The sequence below is a fragment of the Anomaloglossus baeobatrachus genome, chromosome 2, assembly GCF_048569485.1.
Source record: "Anomaloglossus baeobatrachus isolate aAnoBae1 chromosome 2, aAnoBae1.hap1, whole genome shotgun sequence".
Taxonomy (NCBI): domain Eukaryota; kingdom Metazoa; phylum Chordata; class Amphibia; order Anura; family Aromobatidae; genus Anomaloglossus; species Anomaloglossus baeobatrachus.
The window spans coordinates 349,184,315-349,211,958 of record NC_134354.1 but is presented as its reverse complement, the minus strand read 5'-3'; positions in this window follow the sequence as shown (position 1 = coordinate 349,211,958).

Here is a 27,644-nt window from a genome sequence, read left to right as displayed (position 1 = left end):
CCGTGAGAGACGTCCGATACGGCATTCCTCTCCTCCGCAGAAGCCCGCCGTACTTCAGTCAACGTCATCTGGTGTCTCCGTCCACGAGCCCATGCAGATCGACCGTTTGCGGCAGTCTGAACAACGCCGAGCAGAACGACTCGCCATGGGTCTCTGCTTCTACTGCGGAGAGGGCACACACCTTCTACGCTCCTGTCCAGAGAGGCCGGGAAACTCCAAAGCCTAGGGTTGGTAGGAGAGGCCACCCTAGGTGCTGGGATTCTCTCAGACCCGGTTACGTGGACTGTTCAAGTGACAACGGGAGAGACGCGGTTCACGGCCGAGGCGTACCTCGATTCCGGGGCAGCAGGCAATTTCATCCAGCAGGCCACGGGGGACAAGTACCAGGTGTCTGTTACTCCACTCGACAAACCCCTCGTGATTGCCTCTGTGGATGGGAGACCCCTCTCTGACACCATCTCGTGGATCACCAAGCCGGTGGAACTGCGTATCGGTGCCCTGCACACCGAGAACATCGCTCTCTATGTCCTCCCACACATGTCCCATCAAATCCTGTTGGGACTCCCCTGGTTACGGACACACGAACCCTCAGTCAGCTGGGGTACTGGTGAAATCACCCGATGGGGCTCCTCTTGCCACGAGAACTGTCTGAAGACTATTCAACCCATCCGACGACCTCCGGTTCCAGAGTCCCTACCGGGACTGCCCTCGGCCTATTGGTCCTTCGCGGACGTCTTTGATAAAAAGGAGTCAGAGGTACTGCCGCCACATCGTCCTTACGATTGTGCCATCGACCTGCTCCCGGGAACTACACCACCTCGAGGACGGATATATCCGCTGTCTCCTGCCGAAACAAGGGCCATGTCTACCTACATCACAGAGAACCTGGCAAGGGGATTCATTCGGAGATCCTCCTCTCCTGGTGGAGCAGGCTTCTTCTTCGTTAAGAAGAAAGAGGGCGACCTACGCCCATGCATTGACTACCGGGGATTGAACCAAATCACCGTGAAAAATAAATACCCCCTACCGCTCATCCCCGAATTGTTTGATCGGCTTAGAGGAGCTCGTGTGTTTACCAAGTTGGATCTTCGGGGTGCCTACAACCTGGTCCGCATCCGCTCTGGGGACGAATGGAAGACCGCGTTCAATACTCGCGATGGGCACTATGAATACTGTGTGATGCCCTTCGGCCTGTGTAACGCACCAGCAGTCTTTCAGGAATTGGTGAACGACGTGTTCCGGGACCTTCTCTACGTCTGTGTGGTGGTGTATCTTGATGACATCCTGGTCTTTTCTCCGGACCTCCAGACCCACAGAGAGAACGTGCAGCTGGTACTACAAAGACTGAGGGAAAATCGTCTGTACGCCAAGTACGAGAAGTGCGTCTTCGAGCAGTCTTCTCTTCCCTTCCTGGGTTACGTAATCTCCGATACCGGACTGCAGATGGATCCGGAGAAGGTCTCTTCCATTCTCAACTGGCCCCCTCCTTCTGGACTGAAGGCAATCCAACGCTTTCTGGGATTCGCAAACTATTACCGTCAGTTCATCCCTCACTTCTCTGCTCTGACTGCACCTCTCTCCGCCTTGACCAAGAAGGGGGCTAATCCAAAGGACTGGTCACCTGCGGCCGACGCCGCATTTGGCTCTCTGAAGCGGGCATTTGCTTCCTCCCCTGTGCTCCACCATCCGGAGTTAAACCGACAGTTCACCTTGGAGGTGGATGCCTCCTCCTCGGGAGCCGGAGCAGTGCTCATGCAGAAGTCCTCCTCCGGGAAGATGGTGACTTGCATTTTTTTCTCCAAGAGCTTCTCAGCGCCTGAACGCAACTACACCATCGGTGACCGAGAGCTATTGGCAGTCAAACTGGCTCTGGAGGAATGGCGCTACCTTCTGGAGGGAGCAGTGTACCCCGTGATCATTTACACGGACCACAAGAACCTGGAATACCTGCGGTCCGCTCAGCGACTGAACCCACGGCAAGCCAGGTGGTCCTTGTTCTTTGCCAGGTTCGATTTCCAGCTCCATTTCCGACCTGCGGACAAGAATGTACGCGCAGATGCCTTGTCCAGGTCATTCATGCCCATGGAGCAGGAGGAGGAGACATCCCAGCCCATCATCTGCCCTAGTAAGATCATTCCGGTGACCCCTGTCACCCTGGCCCAGATACCGCCCGGGAAGACCTATGTCTCTGAAACTGACAGGCAAAAAGTGTTGCACTGGGGCCATGCCTCGAAAACAGCCGGCCATGCTGGTCAGAAAAGAACATGGAGTACGATTGTACGTCATTACTGGTGGCCATCCCTTCGTACGGAAGCCTGCTCCTCTTGTGCCAGGAACAAGACGCCCAAACATCTGCCATATGGCCGTCTTCTGCCTCTGCCTATACCCACGGTTCCGTGGCAACACATTGCAATGGACTTCATTACGGACTTGCCCCTGTCCTCCGGACACACAGTCATATGGGTCATGGTGGATCGGTTCTCCAAAATGGCTCATTTCGTCCCTATGGCTGGACTGCCCTCTGCCCAGGAACTCGCTGACGCCTACATACAGCACATTTTCCGGTTGCATGGCTTTCCATCACACATTGTGTCCGACAGAGGAACTCAGTTCACCTCCCGCTTCTGGAGGGCTCTCTGCAAACATCTGGGAGTGACTCTGGACTTTTCTTCAGCCTACCATCCTCAGTCGAATGGCCAAGTGGAACGAGTCAATCAGATCTTGACCTCCTTCTTACGTCACTACGTCAACGCCCATCATGACGACTGGTCCACGCTTCTTCCTTGGGCTGAATTCTCCCATAACCACCACGTCAGTGAGTCCTCCTCCAGCTCTCCCTTCCATGTTGTTTACGGACTTCAGCCTTCCGTCCCATTACCTGTATCCGCTTCCTCGGATGTTCCTGCTGCTGATGCTGTAGCCCGTGACTTTGCAACAATTTGGGACTCTGTCAAGGCGTCCCTTGGACGTGCTTCCCTGCGGATGAAGAGACACGCAGACAAGAGGCGTTTGGATCCTCCGTGTTTCTCTCCAGGAGATCTCGTCTGGCTTGCTTCCAAGTACGTCCGATTGAAGCTACCATCATACAAGCTGGGTCCTCGCTACATCGGGCCGTTTAAAGTCCTCTGCAGAATAAATGAGGTCTCCTACAAGCTGCAGCTCCCAGCCACGATGAGGATACCCAACTCCTTCCACGTCTCCCTGCTCAAGCCAGGTTTCCTTGGTCCCTTCTCCGCTGCTGCCAGTTCGGCTCCTCCTCCTATCGCTGATGATGACATCTATGCAGTAAGGGATATCGTGGCCATGAAAACTGTACGGGGCCGACAGTTCTTCCTGGTGGACTGGGCAGGGTATGGTCCTGAGGATAGGTCCTGGGAGCCCCGGGAGAATGTGGGTACTCCCCTGATACGTGCCTACCTGTCCCGGTTGCGGGGAGGGGGGCGTGGGGGGGGGTACTGTCACGCTCTCCGGGTCCCCTGCTCTGCTCCCCGGCTCACCTGCCACGCTCCCCGGCTTCCCTGCTTCGCTCCCCGGCTCCTCTGTCAGGCGTCCCCCGCTCCACGGTCTCCAGCCTCCATCACCTGCGGTCCCCAGGCGGCCCGGTCCCCGCTCCCGGCGCCCGTCGGCAGCCCTGCTCCAGGTCGGCTCCCCTGCTTCCTATACACCGCTTCCTGCCCTGGCTTCTGGCACCCGGGCCTCGCGCATGCGCATTAGGGCGCGCGCGCGGTCATTGACCCTCTCTTAAAGGGCCAGCGTCCACTGACAGGAAATTGAACACACAGGTACAGGGTATAAAGGGGTTTAATGTCCAAGTGGGCGGGGCCTGTTCTTCGTGTTTCCTAAGCTAGGAGTCAGGTCTCCTTGTGTCACTGTGATATACTTACCTATCTCTCTTCTAGAGCCGCTCCTGCCTCGCCATCCGGTCCTGCCGATTCCCGATTCCCGAACGCTGACTATCTGCCATCCCGTCAGTCCGTACCATCTCTGATCCCTGTGGTGACCCGTCCTCTCGCTCCATCGGTTCCGGACTCTGCCTGACAACATCTCGGCCTCCGAACCTGAGCTCCGTCACCCGGACTACCATCTGTGACTCTGTGGTCCCAGGGACTTCTCCATTCCACTCTTTTGCACGGACTGTCCTGCTACCCGTAGTGCTCCGGCTACCGGACCCCTTGCCTTCATTAAGGTGTTCGGCCCAGTGGATCCACCTCCTGGGTCTGCCCGTCCACCTGGCCCTAACAGCAGCACGGTGAGCTTCCCACTGGGACATATGATATTTATTCATGTGACGATTCATGGAAGAAGTTGTCAAACTGCTGAGGTTTTGCCCTCTACTAACAGAATCATGACAAATTTTACAGATCACATAATTTGGGCGATCTTTTGCTATGTCAAAAAAGGACCAGGCTAGGCAAGGCTTAGAGGGCATGCGACCTGCTGATCCACCCCAACTAGTGCTCAGAGGCACAGTGGTGGCTGATGCAGTTGTAGACGTGCTACCAGTACTCCGACTCTGTCCAGGAAGGCGCAAGGTATCTTCGTCGTCAGTTGCATCCTCCTCCACCGCCTCTGTTGACCTCCTCGAGTGCCTGACTGTGGGTTGACAGTAGGTGGGATCTAGAACTTCCTCATCAATTGTTGTGTTTGCACTCCCCTCACCCTCAGACCGAGCCTCTTCTTGCCCTGACCGAATATTTAAGCTGTCATCCCAATCTGGTATCTGCGTCTCATCATCATCAGTATGTTCCTCATTGTCTATTACAACAGGTGTTTCAGTTTGTGAATAAGGGTCAACATTATGCACAGAAACTTGTTCATCACGGCCTGAATCTGAGTCACAAAGGTTCTGGGCATCACTGCAGAACATTTCCTGGTCTGTACTCACTGTAGCTTGGGAGCAGACCTCTGATTCCCAGGCTATAGTGTGACTGAACAGCTCTGCAGACTCAGCCATCTCAGTTCCACCATACTGTGCAGGGCGGATGGAGACTTCAGAGCTGGAAGAAAGCAAGTGTGATTGGGATGACAACTCCGAGGACTGGTGTTTTTTGGATGCGGTAGTTGAGGTGGCGGAGAGGGCACTTGTTGGACCACTTGAGATCCATTCAAGCATTTTCTTTTTTTGGCCATCATCTACCTTTGTTCCAGTTGTTTGTGTCCGTAAAAAAGGGAGCACATCGGATTGTCCATGGTAAGTAGTAGACATCTTACTTTTGCTGGAAGATGGTCTATCTTCAGCAGATGTTAATGGAGCTTTGCCACCTTCCCCATGGACCAACCCTTTTTTTTCCTTTTCCAACACGCCTCTTCCCCTTTCCACCAGCATCTGTCATTTTGCCACTCATTTTGATTGCGACAAGATTGTGCACTTAAAATATGGTAGTAAAAATTGAGAGGTGGTGTAGATTGCAGTTGGTCTATCTTTATTAACAGCAGAATAAACAACAATAACTATCCCTGACAATGCAACTACGGCCCTTAAACTGACAGCATAGTTTGCTAGTATAATGGCTTAGTAACAATGAGTTTGAGTGTGCAATGCAGAGGTGCTGCAAATAGATTTGCACTAGTGGGACACTAATGGAAGTCCAACAGCCACGTTTAGGATACCACTAAGTTTACTCAGTGTTTGCTAGTATAATGGCTTAGTAACAATGAGTTTGAGTGTGCAATGCAGAGGTGCTGCAAATAGATTTGCACTAGTGGGACACTAATGGAAGTCCAACAGCCACTTTTAGGATGCCACTAAGTTTACTCAGTGTTTGCTAGTATAATGGCTTAGTAACAATGAGTTTGAGTGTGCAATGCAGAGGTGCTGCAAATAGATTTGCACTAGTGGGACACTAATGAAAGTCCAACAGCCACTTTTAGGATGCCACTAAGTTCACTGAGTGTTTGCTAGTATAATGGCTTAGTAACAATGAGTTTGAGTGTGCAATGCAGAGGTGCTGCAAATAGATTTGCACTAGTGGGACACTAATGGAAGTCCAACAGCCACTTTTAGGATGCCACTAAGTTTACTCAGTGTTTGCTAGTATAATGGCTTAGTAACAATGAGTTTGAGTGTGCAAAGGGCAGGAGGGTACAGTGGCAGGGTTGTGGGTCAGTGTACAGGAAAGGAAGCCTCACTTTCTATCCCTCCTAATGGGGAAATGCAGCGAGGAAGTCCCTGAGCTTAGCTACACAGACGCTGTTATCTTCTGTAGCTGTTAAAATCTGTTTCCACGGACCTGATTGTTACCTATGGCTCTGAGCCTGCTGTTATTAGCCCTTACAAGGGCTAATTGAAACTTCTATCCCTATTCTGTATAGCGCTGTGTGTAGAGCGTACACAGCAGTATCGGGGACAGGAGCTACGCCAGCGGTGACTGACACCCAGACGCAGAAGGCAGATAATGGAGTCCGGACGGGCAGATACCCGTTTTTATAATGCAGGAACATGTGACATGGACATCCTATCACACATGCCGTTGCTTCTCTGGCTAAAAGTCCACTTAGCTCTGTGTGTGTCTTGGCTGACATGCTGGCCCGCCCCACTACACGCGCGCGCTTAGGGAAGGAAGACAAGAAAAAAAAAAATGGCGATCGCCATTATCCCAGCAGCAGTGATCTGAATGCGCTGTTCCCGCACACTATACGCTGAAATTTCATAATAGTGTGAGTCACAGAGTGACTTACACTATTACAGCGGAAAGTCAGCTAGTAATTAGCTTGGCTTTTTGCTGCTAGAACCATTCTCGAACGTAACTATAACTATCGAGCTTTAGCAAAAAGCTCGAGTTCTAGTTCGATCTAGAACAGCCCTCAAAATCACTCGAACCGCGAACTGGAGAACCACGAACCGCGCTCAACTCTAGTCAGCAGGTAATTCGTTTTCACCATGATTTGGTTGAGACCTCTATAGTTGATACATGGCTTAAGAGAAGAGTCCTTTTTCTATAAAAAGAAGAATCTGGCTCTGGACGGTGAGGACATCTTTTGGATGAATCCTCCTGCCAGTTTCTCCTTAATGTATTCGGACATGGCTTGGTCTCAGCCTAAGAGGTTAAATACGGCCGCAGGGATGAGTGGAACCAGGAAGCAGATTGATAGGGCAGTGGTAGCAGAGTGTTGGGCTCCTTCTTACTGAAGACATCCACATAAGCCCAGTAGGCAGACAGAAGCCCTGGGAGATTAGAAACTCTCACAGGTGGCCAAGCAGGTTGCACGGAAACGAGACAGCTTTTGTGACAGGAGTGACCCCACCTGAGCATGTCTCCATATCTCCAGTCCAAAACCCGTTCATGCTTCTGAAGCCACCCAGGAACAGTGGATGCAACATTCCCAGAAACAGAGTTCAGGAGGGCCGTTTCAGTGCATAGGGTGTCACACCATTAATTATGGGCACAGTCATGAATAGCGGTGAAGAGGACTTGCTCTCACCAAGGGTAGCCTCTCCTACTAACCCTAGGCTTGGCAGTTTACTGACTTCCTTGGACAGAAGCGAATCAGGTACGTTGAACTTCTGCTGTAGAAGACCCCTCTCCGGTGCGACGGACCTCATGGCAAGGCTTTGTAAGATGCACTTAATCCACCTCCATGAGCTCGAAAGGAGTTGCGGTGGGTACAGGTTGTGGCATTATGGGCTTCTGGAATGAAGGAGACAGGCACAACGACATCTTCTCCCGGTTTGCACTCTCTGGATCGTTTTTGGAAACGAAGGTCAATGTGCATAGCCAGCAATACTAGGTTGTCCAGAGAAGATGACACTCTCAACCATCCAGCTCATCCTTTATCCTTCCAGACAATCCTTCCCAGAATATAGCCACCTGTGCTTCGTTATTCAAGCCCAGATTGGTGGACAGGGTGCAGAAACAGACAGCCTACTGGCCTACAGTGAGACTTCCCTGATAGAGTAGAAGGAGTGAGGATGCCACTGAGGAGACTCGACCCCGCTCATCAAACACCTTGCAGAATGTCTCCAGGAATGCTGCAGAATCTGGATTATTTGATCATTCCTCTCCCACAGCGTGTTGATCCTGGAGAGGGCCTCGCCAGTCAGGTGCGACATCATAAAGGCCACTTTGGCCCTGTCCAAGATGAAAAGATATGGCAAAGGTTTGAAGTGCAGAGAGGAGTGATTTATGGAGGAGATGACATGCAAGGATCGGGGCGTGGAGCAAAATTGCTGCTGAAGTTGGATCCACAGCTGGTACTGAAGCAGACAAAGTTAAAGCTAGACAACAGTTATCCAGTGATCCGGTACTATTGTTGTGCTGCTGAACCACCTCTTGCTGCAGGTCAGTAAGAAGGACAGTACTTAAGCAAGAGGGATCCACAGGCTGGACAAACTGTAATGTTCGTGGGTGCAGGTAGTGGACCCACTGGGCCACAACACACAGAAAACTTAGAGTGGCTTGACTATGGAATCTCATGAGATTTTCATCAGAGGCACTAAAGGTCAGGGTGTTGCGCTGCAGGTGGAATCCAGGTGTCAGACAGGAAGACTGGAGCTGCGACAGCTGGCTCCAGGAGTATGGACATGGCCAGTCACTGATATAGTAGGTGAAGCTGGGATGGCTAATGTGGCAGGTTCAGCCGATATGGAATGATAAAGCAGCGTCCAGTGCAGCAGGTGTCACAGTCATCTTTTGTTGAGTTTTGTGACAGGCTCAGGTTTGGGCTCTCTCTCATACCATCTTAGACAATACACATTAAATGTGTTTATTTCTTTAGGGGTTAATGTCAGTTTTCTGTTACAGCAGCAGACTCCTCAATGCAGCTCAGCTGTTCCTGCTGATGTCCACTTCCGGCCTGGATAAAAACCCTCTGCTTCCTGCAGGGGGTGCCGGCTATTCAGCATCATTCTGAAGCTTGACCCGGAGGTGGACAGATGCATTTTAGCTGCTGCAGTTATCTAGTGTTTGGTTTAGTGAAAGTAATCCCCGGTGTTGTTACTTTCCCCTTTTTTTTTTCTGTTCCGGTTCACTCCATGTGTTTCTCCAGCTGTTGGTTCATGGGTGCCTGAGTGTTGTTGTTACCCCCATCTGTTGTTTTTGTTGGTGGGTCATTGGGGGAATCTCCATCCCAGTCTGTCTCCTTGGGTGGTGAGTGCAGAGGGAACATTGTTATCAGGGCCCGGACAGAAGACAGGGGGAGGCTGAGGGCTCAGACCTCGCTACCTTCAAACATACTTTTGGGTTGAGGGTAAGCCTAAGGTACCCCCTAGTCCTAACTTGAGGGTAAACGCAGGGGCCCCTCATCCAGTCACTCTCCCTTTCTGGTCATGTTAGTCATAGCAGCAGACTTGACCAATAGGGTACGATGCAGCAGCCGCCGGTACAGCAGACTTGGCCGACACAGTACGATGCAGCAGCCGTTACAGCAGACTTGACCAACAGAGTACAATACAGCAGCGACTGGTATAGCAAACTTGGCCTACAGGGTACAATGCAGCATCAGTGACTTCGTCAGGTACTGGAACACAGAATGGTATTAGCAATGTGGAACATGGCACTAAACAGCAGCAGCACTTAGGAACCTGAGAACTAGCAATGTATAGACCATGTGACCTAGGCACCTCCCTTAAGGGGAAGGTGCCTTAAATACCTGATTTCTTTTAGCCATGGGCTGAGAGGCTCTTCTGGGTTAGGGCGCACTGGCCATTTAAGACAGGGTGTGTGCGCACCCCCCTTATGAGCACTCTCAGGAGGTCTGTGTAGCATGCACAATCCACTGGAGGCAGCGTCACTGACTGGGGATAGAGCAGCCACCGCTGAGCAGCTGAGAAGGTGAGAGTGCAGGCATTACTGCTGGGAGAGGGGAGCAGTAAAGTGCAGGAACACCAGTAAGGTGTAACAGATATTATATTTTCATGGGGTTATTAATTTGCTAGATATTTGTTGGTACCTATGGACCACCTGGTATCACCATGTTTGCTTCTTGTTATTCTGTAAATTGGGCAATGCTCAAAAAAAGAAATTGCAAAAAAATAAGAGCCCTAAAGGCCTCAGATGGCATTTCAAATGATCATGTTTATATCTGTACAATTATAGCAAAAAACTGAACAAGAGTGGCTTATTTGAAAGGTTTGCCAGGAGAAATTTTTAAATGTTCTTAAAAGAAAGTGACAGCACTGCTAAACTTTGCAAAGTTTCATCTGAACAAGCCACAAGTCTTCCTGAACAATACACTTTGGACAGACGAGATTAAAGTGTTGTAATATCATGGCAAAAAACAAACACAACAAATCAGCACAAACACTTCATACCAACTCTAAAGGGTGCTTTACACGCTGCGACATTGCAAACGATATATCATCGGGGTCACGTTGTTAGTGACGCACAAGTGGCGCCGTTAGCAACATCGCAGCGTGTGACACCAAGAATCGACGATCAATGATCGCAAAAGCGTCAAAAATTGTTGATCGTTGACACGTTGCTCCTTTTCATAATATCGTTGGTGCTGCATGCCGCTGGTTGTTTGGCGTTCATGCGGCATCACACATCGCTATATGTGACACCGCAGGAACAACGAACATCTCCTTACCTGCGTCCACCAGCAATGAGGAAGAAAGGATGTGGGCGGCATGTTCCGGCCACTCATCTCCGCCCCTCCTCTGCTATTGGGCGGCTGCTTAGTGACGCCGCAGTGACGTCGCTATGACGCCGAATGCACCTCCCCCTTGAAGGAGGGATTGTTCAGCGGCCACAGCGACGTAGCTGAAAAGGTATGTGCGTGTGACGCTGCCGTAGCAATAATGTTCACTACGGCAGCGATCACCAAATGTCGCATAAACGACAGGGTGGGTGCTATCACGCACGACATTGCTAGCTATCGCTAGCGATGTTGCAGCGTGTAAAGCACCCTTTAAACGTGGTGGAGGGGTGACAATTTGGGTTTGTTTTGCAGCCACTGGACCCAGGCAGCTTATGGTCATTAAGTCAACCATAAATTCATCTGTATACCAAACTATTCTACTAAATGTGAAGCCATCTATCCAAAACCTACAAACCTACAGCTTGGTACAAACTATGTCATGTGACAGGATAATTACAGTCATATGAAAATGTTTGGGCACCCCTATTAATGTTAACCTTTTTTCTTTATAACAATTTGGGTTTTTGCAACAGCTATTTCAGTTTCATATATCTAATAATTGATGGACTGAGTAATATTTCTGGATTGAAATGAGGTTTATTATACTAACAGAAAATGTGCAATCCGCATTTAAACAAAATTTGACCGGTGCAAAAGTATGGGCACCCTTATCAATTTCTTGATTTGAACACTCCTAACTACTTTTTACTGACTTTGAACTTCATAGGCAGGTGTATCCAATCATGAGCAAAGGTATTTAAGGTGGCCACTTGGAAGTTGTTCTCCTATTTGAATCTCCTATGAAGAGTGGCATCATGGGCTCCTCAAAACAACTCTCAAATGATCTGAAAACAAAGATTATTCAACATAGTTGTTCAGGGGCAGGATACAAAAAATTGTCTCAGAGATTTAAACTGTCACTTTCCACTGTGAGGAACATAGTAAGGAAATGGAAGAACACAGGTACAGTTCTTAGTAAGCCCAGCAGTGGCAGGCCAAGAAAAATATCAGAAAGGCAGAGAAGAAGAATGGTGAGAACAGTCAAGGACAATCCACAGACCACCTCCAAAGACCTGCAGCATCATCTCGCTGCAGATGGTGTCAATGTGTATCGGTCAACAATACAGCGCACGTTGCACAAGGAGAAGCTGTATGGGAGAGTGATGCGAAAGAAGCTGTTTCTGCAAGCACGCCACAAACAGAGTCGCCTGAGGTATGCAAAAGAACATTTGGACAAGCCAGTTACATTTTGGAAGAAGGTCCTGTGGACTGAAGAAACAAAGATTGAGTTGTTTGGTCATACAAAAAGGCATAATGCATGGAGGCAAAAAAACACGGCATTCCAAGAAACGCGTTTCGAGCTGTGTGCTCTTAGTCCCAATCCATACTGTTTAACAAACTAGACTAGTTTGTTAAACAGTATGGATTGGGACTAAGAGCACACAGCTCGAAACGCGTACCATCTGCAATCTGATTCCCCCTTGTGGGATTTTATATTTTGGATGTGATATGCATCATCCTTTTAACGAATGTGAATAAAATCTAGTTTTATATATCTGGACGTGGATGCTGGATTTCCTTGGTTCTGTGGAGTTTCCTGGCGTGGCCGGCCTTTCATCCGTGCACCTGTCCCATTTGGAGTCTCCTTAGACCTGGGTGAGCTGAAGTACTTTTTTTTTTCCTTACTTCAAGTTTGAGATGACAGTTTAAAAAGGGGGACCAGTATGGAAAGGAAAGGGCAATGTGAAGGGCATGTACCATAAGAGGCACAGTGTGTGTATCATATATTGTGCAGGGGCAACTATTTATTTAGGCGCACAGCATAGGGTAGATATTTTTATTCAGAAGCATTATGACACTGCTTTTTTTAGGGGTTTAGTGTCAGGATGTGCTGAAGAAGAATGGAGAAAATGGACATCTGCCGAGATTAGCAGTGAATGTGAAAAGTCTGGATGAAGAAAAAAAAGAAAACAACTCCAAACAGAGACAATGTCATGTATAAGGTACCGGTATGTACATGTTTATTTATGATACTGACTAATTCTCAGGACAAAGCATTTTTATGCAAAACACTCGTCAGGTGCAGTGGTACCCTGCCTAGATACTTGGTATCTCGACTGGCTTTTATTTTCTACTTTTAAGAGGAATTTATTGTTTCTTATTGTGCCTATATTTTGGCTGCTGTTTACTCCTCCTGGTGTCTTTCTCCTGCCTTAGGCTGCTTGCACATTGCAATTTTACCTACTTTCACTGGTTCTGTCGGGGAATCCATCTGAACCCCCCCATCCCCCCCTCGCAAAACAGGTTTCGGACGTATACGCTGACGGGGACATTGACTACAATGGAGCAGATGGAGTCAGCGTGTGCTCTGTCTTGCACCATTTTTGGACATATGTGTTTTCTGCAGGCGGACACCCGAACATAGTCTACTACATGCCGCCTGCAGAAAACGTATACGCCCAAAAATGGTGCAAGACAGAGCACACGCTGACTCCATCAGTGTATGCATCAGAAACCCGTTTTGTAGGGGGGAGTTCGGATGGATGCCCCAACGGGACCAGTGAACATAGGTAAAAATGCAATGTGAAAGTAGCCTTACATTTTGTATTGGTGGGTGTGTGAATTTAGAGGTACATCCTGTTCATCTTTATCTCTACCCAGGGCCTCCATCAGGGCATTACTACTGTGCCTGGTGTAGGGGGCCCGGTGAAGAGAGGGGGCCCGGACAGGCCCGGGGTAATTACTTAGCTTTGTTAAGCCCCGGGCAGGCCAGGCCTTCCCTCTTTACTGGGCCCCAGTCACAGGCGCAGCAGAGGGGCCCGGCAGTGTTGGTTCAGCCACTGCACACACGGCTAAATTGCAGGCGAAGCCCTTCCAGGGCATCGCATGCTAATTAGCCATGTGGCCGGAAACAAGGCGCGTGGAGCAGGGAGGCGGCGTGTCATCCCACAGCACTTTGATGAGGTCATCACTCTGTGCCTTGTCACAGTGCTGCTGCGGGCAACGCGGAGGTGGCGAGAACGCGACATCCGGCGGGGAAAGGTAGGCACTCGTTGAGCTGAACATCGCTGGGGGTTGGGGGGTGCCCCTGCCTTGCTTTAGGTGAGGGGTTGGAAACGCGGGCCTGCAATGACTTTTTCAGCGGCCCCCGGGCAGATTCCCGGGAGCCGCAGTGCTCCGGTGCTGTGGTCAGGACTTACTGTGTGAGCCGGTTTAGTTGTGTGCCTGGAGTCCCCTCTGTGTTGTGTGCCTGCTCTCCAGTGAGGTCAGCACCCCCCAATGCTGTGTATAGCCCCCCGTGCTGTGTGCAGCCCCCCAATGCTGTGTGCAGCCCCCCAATGCTGTGTGCAGCCTCCTAGTACTGTGTGCAGCCCCCCCAAGCTGTGGGCAGCCCCCCGTGTTGTGTGCAGCCCCTGCGTGCCGTGTGCAGCCACGCCATGCTGTGTGCAGGCCCCCTATGCTCGGTGCAGCCCCCTAGCAGTGTGTGCAGGCCCCCAGAGCTGTGTGCAGCCCCCCAATGCTGTGTGCAGCCTCCAGTCCTGTGTGCAGCCTCCAGTGCTGTGTGCCGCCCCCCAGTACTATGTACCACCCCACGTGCTGTGTGCAGCGCCCCCATGCTGTGTGCAGCCCCCCAGTGCTGTGTGCAGCCCCCTAGCACTGTGTGCAGGCTCCCCAGTGCTGTGTTCAGGCCCCCCAGTGCTGTGTGCAGCCCCCCCAATGCTGTGTGCAGCCCCTCCAATGCTGTGTTCAGCCCCCCCAGTGCTCTGTGCAGTCCCCCCAGTGCTCTGTGCAGCCCCCTCCAATGCTGTTTATCACCACCAGTGTTGTGTTCCCTCCAATGTTGTGTACCACCCCCAGTGCTGTTTGCCCCCCCTAGAGATGTCTGTACTCTGCAATTGCTGACCGTGCCACTCAGTGATGTTAGTGCCCACCTAGGGATGTTAGTGCCCACCTAGGGATGTACAGTGCCTACAAGTAGTCTTCAACCCCCTGCAGATTTAGCAGGTTTGATAAGATGCAAATAAGTTAGAGCCTGCAAACTTCAAACAAGAGCAGGATTTATTAACAGATGCATAAATCTTACAAACCAACAAGTTATGTTGCTCAGTTAAATTTTAATACATTTTAAACATAAAAGTGTGGGTCAATTATTATTCAACCCCTAAGTTTAATATTTTGTGGAATAACCCTTGTTTGCAATTACAGGTAATAATCGTCTTTTATAAGACCTGATCAGGCCAGCACAGGTCTCTGGAGTTATCTTGGCCCACTCCTCCATGCAGATCTTCTCCAAGTTATCTAGGTTCTTTGGGTGTCTCATGTGGACTTTAATCTTGAGCTCCTTCCATAAGTTTTCAATTGGGTTAAGGTCAGGAGACTGACTAGGCCACTGCAACACCTTGATTTTTTCCCTTTTGAACCAGGCCTTGGTTTTCTTGGCTGTGTGCTTTGGGTCGTTGTCTTGTTGGAAGATGAAATGATGATCCATCTTAAGATCCTTGATGGAGGAGCGCAGATTCTTGGCCAAAATCTCCAGGTAGGCCGTGCTATCCATCTTCCCATGGATGCGGACCAGATGGCCAGGCCCCTTGGCTGAGAAACAGCCCCACAGCATGATGCTGCCACCACCATGCTTGACTGTAGGGATGGTATTCTTGGGGTCGTATGCAGTGCCATCCAGTCTCCAAACGTCACGTGTGTGGTTGGCACCAAAGATCTCGATCTTGGTCTCATCAGACCAGAGAACCTTGAACCAGTCTGTCTCAGAGTCCTCCAAGTGATCATGAGCAAACTGTAGACGAGCCTTGACATGACGCTTTGAAAGTAAAGGTACCTTACGGGCTCGTCTGGAACGGAGACCATTGCGGTGGAGTACGTTACTTATGGTATTGACTGAAACCAATGTCCCCACTGCCATGAGATCTTCCCGGAGCTCCTTCCTTGTTGTCCTTGGGTTAGCCTTGACTCTTCAGACAAGCCTGGCCTCGGCACGGGTGGAAACTTTCAAAGGCTGTCCAGGCCGTGGAAGGCTAACAGTAGTTCCATAAGCCTTCCACTTCCGGATGATGCTCCCAACAGTGAAGACAGGTAGGCCCAACTCCTTGGAAAGGGTTTTGTACCCCTTGCCAGCCTTGTGACCCTCCACGATCTTGTCTCTGATGGCCTTGGAATGCTCCTTTGTCTTTCCCATGTTGACCAAGTATGAGTGCTGTTCACAAGTTTGGGGAGGGTCTTAATTAGTCAGAAAATCAGAAAAGGCTGGAAAAAGAGATAATTAATCCAAACATGTGAAGCTCATTGTTCTTTGTGCCTGAAATACTTCTTAATACTTTAGGGGAACCAAACAGAATTGTTGTGGTTTGAGGGGTTGAATTAGAAATGACCCTCTGAATAAACTTTTCACAATTTAAAAAAAAAATAAAAAAAAGAAATAACATTCTTTTTTGCTGCAGTGCATTTCACACTTCCAGGCTGATCTACAGTCCAAATGTCACAATGCCAAGTTAATTCCGAATGTGTAAACCAGCTAAATCTGCAGGGGGTTGAATACTACTTGTAGGCACTGTATGTTCCTCCCTTGGGATGTCTGTGGCCCCCTAGGGATGTCTGTGTACCCCCCCTAGTGATGTCTGTGTACCCCCCTAGTGATGTCTGTGTACCCCCCCTATTGATGTCTGTGCACCCCCCTAGTGATGTTCGTGCGCCCCCCTAGTGATGTCTAATTAAGACAGGAGAAAAAGAGTTACTGTATATAGGGATCAACCAATGTGTTTTTGTTCAATTCAAAAAATTATTTTATTGGTACAAAAATTTGTGCATACATAGAATCCACACAAGACAGTGAAAGGGTTAAAAACATTTAAAATATGTATAATCAATGAACACCCCAATACATGGTTCCATGTCAGCAACCTGACACCAAAATTCCGAATACCACTATACTAGATGTACCATACAATAATAAATCCAGGTGGGATACAGAACATAAATGTCATCAGTTACTGCAATCATATACCCAATAGTACATAAAAGTATAGCATACTATCTGACACCACCATTGTTAAATACAATGTAATAATTATAGACCAGCAGCAGGACAAAAAAAAACCTTATGTAAAGGAAATCAGCGTACAACAGACACCGATTTAAGTAAGGTAAAACACCAGCTAACCAAAGGTGTCTGAGATGAAACACCAGGTTATATTACCACCTGCTGAGGTCCAGATTTAAAGCAGTGCAAGGTCCCAGGATCGGTGTGGGTATGGGGTGTAGCCCCACGCGTATCGCCACAAAGAATGTGGCTTCCTCAAGGGTCAAAAAATAAATGATACCATCACTGATCGTAGTGCAATTTATCACCTGAGCTGAGCACTTACCAGCTGTGTCTAATCCTGCTGGAATGCCATGTGAGGCATTACATCAGGGTCCAGAAGCAACCAGGTCAGTAAGGCCTGCGACACACATCCGTGCCGCCGGCACGTGTTTGTCATTTTTTGCACGTACCGGCGGCATGGAGACACGTTCAGCAATGCTACCCTATTGTAGCAGGCACACACACTTGTAAAACCACACGGAACGTGTGTCCGTGTGCGTTTGTACGTGTGTGCGTTTTTCTAAACGCTGACATGTCAGTGTTTTCTCTGGCAGCACGGGTGTCACACGGCCCGCACCCGTACCACACGGGTGTAGTGTGGATGCGGTCCTATGTGACACGCGCTGGAGAAAACTCACGTGGCAGTGAAAAAAAAAAAAAAAATTTAATCACCTTCTCCAGCCCTCCTGTCTCTGCCGCTGCTGCCTCTTGCTGCCGACCGCCGCTCATTATTCTCATTTAATATTCACTTCACTGCCTGGCAGCAGCGGGGAGACGGGAGGGCTGGAGCCAAAGATCAGCACCACGGACAGCACCACGGACAGCAGGAAGGACCACGTGAGTATGTAAATTACCATACATACCATACCATACATTTTTGTACCAATAAAATAATTTTTTGAATTGAACAAAAACGCATTGGTTGATCCCTATATACAGCAACTCTTTTTCTCCTGTCTTAATTTGCCCTAATTTTGCTGATGGTGATCCCAATAGGGGAAAGGTGCCCCCTTATTCTATAAACCCCTAGTGATGTCTGTAATGTAATTTTTTGAGGGAAATACTTCTTTTTCTGGAACAACTTCAAGGGTGCTAACACTTTTGGCCATGTGTGTTTGTGTGAGTGTGTATGTATTATATATCTCTATCTATATGTATTCCCTGTCTGCCTCTCTCCCTGTCTGCCTCTCTCCGCCTCTCTATCTCTTTCACTCTGTCTCTCTCTGTCTCCCTCTATCTCTATCTCTCCGTCTCTCCACTGATATCATATTATCACACACAGAAGCTTCTTATACTAAGAATGTCCTTTGTTCTTATAGCAACCAATTACAGCTCCTATTAATGACCTGTAGCTCCCAGCTCCATTGACTTTAATGGAAGCAGGATTTTTGGTGAATAACTAAAGCGTGGGGTTAAATTTTGTCCTCAAAACATAGTCTATGACATTCCGTGAGTCACATTAGGCGTCTGAGCAAAATTTCGTGATTGTAAATGTGATGGTGCGGATTCCTTTAGCGGACACACACACACACATACACACATACAGCACATACATACATACATACATACAGCTTTATATATTAGAGATACTCTGTATGTATATATATATATGTATATATATATATAAAATATATATATATATATATATGTATATATATATATATATATATATATACAGTTAGGTCCAGAAATATTTGGACAGTGACACAATTTTCGCGAGTTGGGCTCTGCATGCCACCACATTGGATTTGAAATGAAATCTCTACAACAGAATTCAAGTGCAGATTGTAACGTTTAATTTGAAGGTTTGAACAAAAATGTCTGATAGAAATTGTAGGAATTGTACACATTTCTTTACAAACACTCCACATTTTAGGAGGTCAAAAGTAATTGGACAAATAAACCAAACCCAAACAAAATATTTTTATTTTCAATATTTTGTTGCGAATCCTTTGGAGGCAATCACTGCCTTAAGTCTGGAACCCATGGACATCACCAAACGCTGGGTTTCCTCCTTCTTAATGCTTTGCCAGGCCTTTACAGCCGCAGCCTTCAGGTCTTGCTTGTTTGTGGGTCTTTCCGTCTTAAGTCTGGATTTGAGCAAGTGAAATGCATGCTCAATTGGGTTAAGATCTGGTGATTGACTTGGCCATTGCAGAATGTTCCACTTTTTTGCACTCATGAACTCCTGGGTAGCTTTGGCTGTATGCTTGGGGTCATTGTCCATCTGTACTATGAAGCGCTGTCCGATCAACTTTGCGGCATTTGGCTGAATCTGGGCTGAAATATATCCCGGTACACTTCAGAATTCATCCGGCTACTCTTGTCTGCTGTTATGTCATCAATAAACACAAGTGACCCAGTGCCATTGAAAGCCATGCATGCCCATGCCATCACGTTGCCTCCACCATGTTTTACAGAGGATGTGGTGTGCCTTGGATCATGTGCTGTTCCCTTTCTTCTCCAAACTTTTTTCTTCCCATCATTCTGGTACAGGTTGATCTTTGCCTCATCTGTCCATAGAATACTTTTCCAGAACTGAGCTGGCTTCATGAGATGTTTTTCAGCAAATTTAACTCTGGCCTGTCTATTTTTGGAATTGATGAATGGTTTGCATCTAGATGTGAACCCTTTGTATTTACTTTCATGGAGTCTTCTCTTTACTGTTGACTTAGAGACAGATACACCTACTTCACTGAGAGTGTTCTGGACTTCAGTTGATGTTGTGAACGGGTTCTTCTTCACCAAAGAAAGTATGCGGCGATCATCCACCACTGTTGTCATCCGTGGACGCCAAGGCCTTTTTGAGTTCCCAAGCTCACCAGTCAATTCCTTTTTTCTCAGAATGTACCCGACTGTTGATTTTGCTACTCCAAGCATGTCTGCTATCTCTCTGATGGATTTTTTCTTTATTTTCAGCCTCAGGATGTTCTGCTTCACCTCAATTGAGAGTTCCTTAGACCGCATGTTGTCTGGTCACAGCAACAGCTTCCAAATGCAAAACCACACACCTGTAATCAACCCCAGACCTTTTAACTACTTCATTGATTACAGGTTAACGTGGGAGACGCCTTCAGAGTTAATTGCAGCCCTTAGAGTCCCTTGTCCAATTACTTTTGGTCCCTTGAAAAAGAGGAGGCTATGCATTACAGAGCTATGATTCCTAAACCCTTTCTCCGATTTGGATGTGAAAACTCTCATATTGCAGCTGGGAGTGTGCACTTTCAGCCCATATTATATATATAATTGTATTTCTGAACATGTTTTTGTAAACAGCTAAAATAACAAAACTTGTGTCACTGTCCAAATATTTCTGGACCTAACTGTATATACTAGCTGTACTATCCGGCCTCGCCCGGGTTAATAACTGCTGTTAACAAAATAGAATTTATTAACACAAATGTATTCTGCACACAAAAACCAGAAAACAAATAGATATAAATGTAATTAGAATGTCTGTCTTCCCCTCTGTATATATCTCTCTCTATCTCTTTGTCTGTCTGTCTCTTTCCCTGTCTCTCTCTGACTATCTCTGTCTCTTTCTCCATCTCAATCTCTTTCTCTGTCTGTCTGTCTGTCTATCTCTTTCCCTGTCTGTCTATCTATCTCTTTCCCTGTCTGTCTATCTATCTCTTTCCCTGTCTGTCTATCTATCTCTGTCTCTTTCCCTGTCTGTCTCTTTCCCTGTCTGTCTCTTTCCCTGTCTGTCTCTTTCCCTGTCTGTCTCATTCCCAGTCTGTCTCTTTCCCTGTCTGTCTCTTTCCCTCTCTTTCCCTGTCTGTCTCTTTCCCTCTCTTTCCCTGTCAGTCTGTCTCTTTGTCTGTCTGTCTCTTTGTGTCTGTCTCTTACCCTGTCTATGTCTGTTTCTTTCCCTGTCTGTGACTGCCTCTTTCCCTGTCTGTGTCTGTCTCTTTCACTGCATTGTGACATGCCAACATTCCATTTAAGGGTGTGGCTGCGCATTCTTCTGAAGTTCTGGCTGCACTGTGGCTTCCAGCTCCATTTGCTTTAATGGAGGCAGGTTTTTTGGTGAATAACTGTAAAGCGCGGGGCTAAAATTTCCCCTCAAAACATAGCCTATGACGCTCTTGGGGTCCAGAAGTGTGAGTGTGCAAAATTTTGTGGCTGTAGCTGCGACGGTGCAGATGCCAATCCCGGAGATACATACATACATGCATACATACAGCTTTATATATTAGATATATATAAGATAGATATATATATATATATATGCACAGACATATGTTTTTCCAAGCATGGTGTCGAGGGTGTGGAAGGTTTGAGGGTTGGAGGTGGAGCTGAGGTGCAGACTATGCGGAGTCTCAAGGGGGCCCAGAAATTTTGACAGTATGGGGCCCTGAAATTCCTAGTGGCGGCCCTGCCTCTACCTACAATAGGCTTACTTGGAATACACCCAGTTATTTATGAATTTATTTATTTATTATTGTATTGTGTCCTTGAGTTATATATATTATTATGCCAGCTCTACAACTTTATCACTGATTGCCAGATATCCCCCAATTTCTTTTTTTTTTGTTGCACTTACCTGTTTTGTCTCATGTCTTCTTATTTACTATGCATTTTGTTTTTACTATATGATTTATAAAAAGTATTTTTACCTCATGTACTTGCATTTCTTTTCTTTCTTGGGTTGTTGCAAAAGCTATGGTATATAAAGAGCTTACAACATAACAAAAGGATTTCATTGCTAAAAGCGATCAGAAGAGTGCAAATACATTTTAAAGGCATTAGATGTACCAAGGAACATTGTAAAGACAGTTATCAAGAAGTGTCTTAAATTTGTTAACATATATGTTGCATAGATGTAACTGCTGCAGCCAATCACTGGTCGCAGCGGTGACAGTTTGGTCGCTGCTACAATCTGTAAATTGCTGTAGCAGTCACATACTAATACAACCAAAAGTTAATTCTTTTCTAAGAGAAGGATTCCGATCAGGTATTTTGAACCCTTATTCTGCACGTGATTCAAAATACTAAAAGCAGAAGTCATAACACAGAATCTAATTATCTGACTTTTGTTTACATCACTAAGGAAATATATAGACAACTCCTTTAGTGCATATTGATATAATAAAGGGGATCCCTTGCTTTGGACAGACTTCTCGCTATTAACTATACCTATTAACCATAGCAAAGAACAGCATAACTGGAGTAACATGCATGTATAAAATAATATGATGTACTTTCATTCAACTTTTAAAATTACAAAGGAGAAATATTTGTGCCCATGAAAAAATATGTGTAGGTTCAGCTGGGTCTACAGAGAATGGTTATGACATTATAACAGCCATCAGCAACAACAGAGTCCACATGGTCCAGTGTGGAACCCCTGAGGCTTCAGTCGCCACAGAGTATTGCATCCAACATTGGGATTGGGTGTAATGCTAAACCCGGTTCCTGAGGAGGTCAGTCCCGATTTCACCACATTACACATGTGTCGCCCTGGACAAGCCAGGGGCCACAGAGCACAACACCCACACACCCCACACTCCCTGCAGGCACATCAAGGTCAGACACAAAACCCTTGTTGCCTTCCTCCAGGGGCTGATGTCCACACCAGGGGGTGGGCCAGGCGGTTGGTCCCGCCCACCGAGGAGTTCACAGTCCTGGAGGCGGGAAAACCAGGCAGATGGAGTTTGGAGAGGAGTGAGGACAGTTGAGAAGTGAAAGTGAGAGAGGAGAAAAGTGACAGCTAAGCAGCCTGAAGTTGGTCCGGGTGTGTGGCCCGGACAGATCAGCAAGGTTGGCAGACGGTGGTGACCGTCTGCAGGAGTGGCCGATTGGAGTCTACCGTAAGGACCGTGGACGGGTGGTGGCCCGGCGGTACCGGACCGGTACACAAAGAGAAGCCAGCACCAGTGGCATGGGCTTTTCGGACCCCGGCAAGGCTAGGAGTCGCCGTGAAGTTGCCGAATCCGTTAGTGAAGGGGACCTCCGGGTTTCCAAACAGTCAAGTCCCGACAGAAGGCAGCCGTCCAACCGTGAAGGGGAGACACCGCCACCGCCAAGGGCAACCGTTTACCAGGGCCAGCGCCTGCGGGCAAAAGGGGCTCCTCTGGCCCACATCCAGGTCGGGGAGCGGGTTACCGGTGGGAACCCATCGGAATCAACATAGAACATAGGTTCAGGGAGAGACAGGACTCATCACTAAGCTGCAGGGAACAACAACACTGCAGCCGTCCGAGGGACCCATCCATCCAGCCGCTTGTTTTACCGTGAACTGTGTCATCATCATTGGGCTGAGTGAGTACCTCCGTGCCGTGCGGCACAGCGCTGCCCCCGCGACCCTGCACCTCATCAGGCCCCGCAACCCGCTTGTCATCAATCCTTACCCCATCACCGGGCCCCGGGACAGCCAACCCCCTACCCACGGAGGGGAGGATTAACAACCTCAGCTGCTCCCTGTCACCGCTCCCGGGATCCCCGTCCAGAGCAGCGGTGGTGTCCACACAATCACCACAACCGTGGGTGGCGTCACGGACAATACCCCCAAAACCAAACCACCCCTTTTCACTCACGGGCGAGGAGCGCCGCCCGAGTCCCCGGGATCCGGCCCACCGCTCGAGCCACCACCGAGCAGCAGCAGCGGCAGCCGGACCCGAGCAGTGGGAGAGCGCAGCGTCCCCTCCTCCACTCGCGACACACACTCAATACACATCAGGTTGCCCTGTTCCCACTGGAACTGGGATAGGGTCAGGTAATCAAGGCGTCGCCAACAGAGGAAGTATTTATAGGATGCCCTCAACAGGGGCCCAAGTCCCACTAGCCTAGGACCTGGGAGGGAGGAGGTGCAGCCAGCAGGGGGAGTCAGGAGCCAACACAACAGTTAGGGAGTTCTCCAGCCGGAGAGCAGCGGAGCAGTCGCATCTTCAAGTGCTCCGGTGGGAAGGAGGAGAAGTTCAAAATGGTTGCCGCGGGGAAAGGGATCTCTGCTCCCCACGGAACCGATGCCACACAGGGCAGGCAGGACCCTAGGGAAGATCATACTTCATGTTGGTTTTGCAGAATCTACCTGGACGGGGACAGTTTCATGCCTCCCTGACCACACAGCGCCCGACAACACAGTGCCATATAGGATCTGGGGCCTCGCTTCAAGCTGGACCCCACATCAGAACCGTGGCACCTGCATATAGGGACAAGAGTACATCTCGTGAAACTCAGGGTCCCCACGTAGCTTCAAGCCAGGGGATCCACAGACAGGCGTTACAAGGAGAAACCCAGCGAACACCAAATGGGCTGACCTCTAAAGGGATTTGGTTTCAACGAGCCCATCATAGCAAGTGACCGGTATTACCTGGGTGAGTGGCATCGTACAAAAGTGAGTAAAATAACCTGGAACTGCAGCTATAGACTCTGACTCTGCTCTCCTCATCGTCCTGCCCGGGGCCCGCTCTACCTGTGGAGCGCAATACCATCCCTGGCTGCTACTACCATCTGCCCCGGAGGACAGTGAAAGCAGGGGCGGCCCATTCCCTGGCCATATACCACAGGTGATGTCACGACAAACACCTCACCACTACCCCCGTGATCTTATCCTCAGCCACCTTCTGTATGCCTCGGGGCAACGGAGCCGGGCTAGGCCGCCCGTGACAACGACAGTCAACGGCCCCGCGATGAGTAGGTTAATGCACCTGCCCCATGGGGCGCTACACCAGTAATGGACACCTCCCTCAGAACCTAATAATACAATCTAGGCTGCTGGGTTTATTTTTTTGTGCTCTCGCTAACCTGTTTGAATGAGGTTTTAAAGGAATTTGTTTATCTCTCATTATCTTGTGAAAAATAATAGTCAGTGTTACTCTCTCTTCATAGGTCCTACAATGCTTCTTTGCTGCTGCTCCTGTTTTTCCTTGACTAGATGCAATGATGATGTCATGACACTTGCTAAAACAATGACGTCATAACTGCAGTCAATCATTGATCTCAGCAGTCCTACTGACAACTACTTTGGCATAACTGCTGTTCCCAGTGATGTAACAGTCACATGTGCTGTAGTCATTATGTTCCACTGTATCCTGTAAACAGGACGTGAGGATATTGTATTCATAAATTGGATGATGCTGTCTGCTGTGTTTTGTATGTATCTGAAGTATCCATCTGTAATATTGAATCTTTGACATTGTCATTTGACATATCCCGCTCATTTTTCACCAGTTGTGTATTCCTGTGTAGTGATGGGCGAACCCCCCAATGTTCGAGTTCGGGAGCCTCGCCCGAACGTTTTGTAAAATTCTTGTTCAGGTTCTCAGATAATGCGAACTTGCGTCCGAAAATCGAACTTGGACTTCACAGTTATGGGGCGGGGGGGGGCTGTAAAATTATGAATATAACTAATAATAATCATTGTCATTATACTTACAGGTCCCGCGACGCAACCTACAAACCCGCTCAGCCACTGTCTCCCGCCCACTTCTGCTTCTGGGTCCGATCATTGCTGTGCCCCCGGGAAACCACCACTGACTTACAGGACTTCCAATGACATCATAGCCATGTGACCAGTCTCTTGTGAATGTTGTACAGACATTGGGTTACAGACTGTTCACATGGCTATGACATCACGGAAGGTCCTGTAACTCACGAGGTAACAACATTCACACCAGACTGGTCACATGGCTATGACATCATGAAAGGTGCTGAAAGTCAAATGTAGGACAGCTGAAGATGCTCACCCACCTTTGGACTACGTCGGAGGTTTTCTTTTTGAGTAATAAAGATGTGTTGTTTTATTTTACTGTTAAAATAACAGACAATCACAGCTGCTGTCACAGACTGGGCGTCTGTCATTGGATGCTGGATTAACCTGAAACCAGCCCATACATTCTGGCATCTAAAATGTATGGGCAGATTCCAAGTTACTCCAACAGCCAATCACAGACGCCCATTCTGCGTGACAGTGTCTGTGATTGGCTGTTGGGTCCCTAACATACTGTATATAGTAGTGTAAAAAGAAGTAAATATTTTTAAAATTTGACGTAGCACTCCATGGTATTTTTGATTCTCAGCGCAGATAATGTGGACGGCTAAGGGCTGCCACCCCCATCTGCCTGGCTTTACCTCCGCTGTCAATCAAAATACTGGAATCTCATTAACTTTTTTTTAATTATTTCAAAAAATAATAAAAAAATGCACGGGCTCCCGCAGTATTTTGATCACCAGTCAGGTAAAGCCAGGCAGTTTTTTTCTATTCTCAGATGGTACTAAGCCCGAAATTCATAGTGTCAAGCCAAATTAGACATGGCCACCATGAATTTCAAGTAAACAGTAAAAATAAAACACAACACAGAATTTTTTTTATCAGAAATAAAACAAAAAAAATTTAGAGACTCCATCTTTATTATATAAAAAAAAATCCTTAGTCCGACGTAGTCCAGAGGTAGAGCAATGTCAGCTCTGCTTCATCGCTGTGTACAGACAAGTGTCTATACAGAGTGAGAAGCAGGGAGAGCAATGTCAGCTCTGCTTCATCACTCTGTACAGACAAGTGCCTCTACAGAGCGAGAAGCAAGCAGGGAGAGCAATGTCAGCTTTGCTTCATCGCTGTGTACAGACAAGTGTGTATACAGAGCAAGAAGCAGGGAGAGCAATATCAGATCTGCTTCATCGCTCTGTAAAGACAAGCATCTCTACAGAGAGAGTAGCAGACTGACACTGAGGGTATGATTCCACTTTTGTATGACTCCTGCGAGTCTTGCATTTCACCACCCCGCACGGCCTGACACTCTCCTGACAGGAGCGCCTCAGCTGCATGGAAATACATACAGATGACCCACTCCTGTTGGGAAAGTGTGCGCCGTGCGGGTGATGCGATGCGAGACTTGCACAGTGACAGTCAAAGTTCAATTGAGTCCATGAGCCATGAACTCGGGTGAACCCTGACATCACTGGGAACACGGCTGAAGACAGCCAAAGACTGCGAAGTGACGACCAGTGTAATGAATACACCCAAAAGTTAACAGGACCTTCCATGATGTCATAGCCATGTGACCAGTCTAACCCAATGTCTGTACAACATTCACACCAGACTGGTCACATGGCTATGACATCATAGAAGCTCCTTTAGTCATTGGTGGTTACCCGGGGGCACAGCAATGATCGGACCTGGAAGCTGAAGCGGCTGGGAGACAGAGTCTGCAGGACGTGTCGCGTGACCTGTAAGTATAATCATAATGTTTTTTAATAATGTGCCTTTTTTTTTACAGCCTCTCGACCCGAACTGGACTCGAACTGTAACACGAGCTTCCCAGGATTCGCCCATCACTATTCCTGTGTCTTTACCATTGTGTATGTGTGTTCGTTTACTTTTAATTTTTGATCCAATAAATATACAATATTTCACTTTTGGTATTATTTGGCCTTGCGCTTTCTTATTATTGTTTTTTCTTGTTGTCCTATGCTATTAAGCCTCTAATGTCTTGCTCTGTATATATTTCTAAGTTTGACTAACCTATTTCTGTGTCTTTCACAGTATTTTTTGTATTCTGAGCTCACCAATGGATTTCAGGACCCGCGATTTATTAGTTGCATAAATTGATGATGTTTTTCAACATACTAAAGCACCGACGCAGAATTTGATGAAAAAGAAGGGGCTTTAAGACATTATTAGGCTATATGCATAGGCCGCATTTTTACCGCCTTTTTTGGTGCACTTTTGTTCTTAGCATGTTCTGACTTTTGACTTCCTAGCAAACTCTATGACAATTACACACGTTGCAGTTTTTTTGTCTTCAGTTTATTTGTCAAAACCTTTTGACAAAAAGAAGCAGCATGTTCATTCTTTTTGGATTTTTGTCACGTTTTGTCACCCATTGAAATCAATTAGGGGATGGTTCAAAATTCCAGTGTTTTGTATGCTTTGTACTTGCGTTTTTGTCACAGAAATTGCAAGCCACCCACATTGTTCCAGGATAAATAAATACTGTTCTGGAGTGTCTCTCTGTCTCTCTCTCTCCTG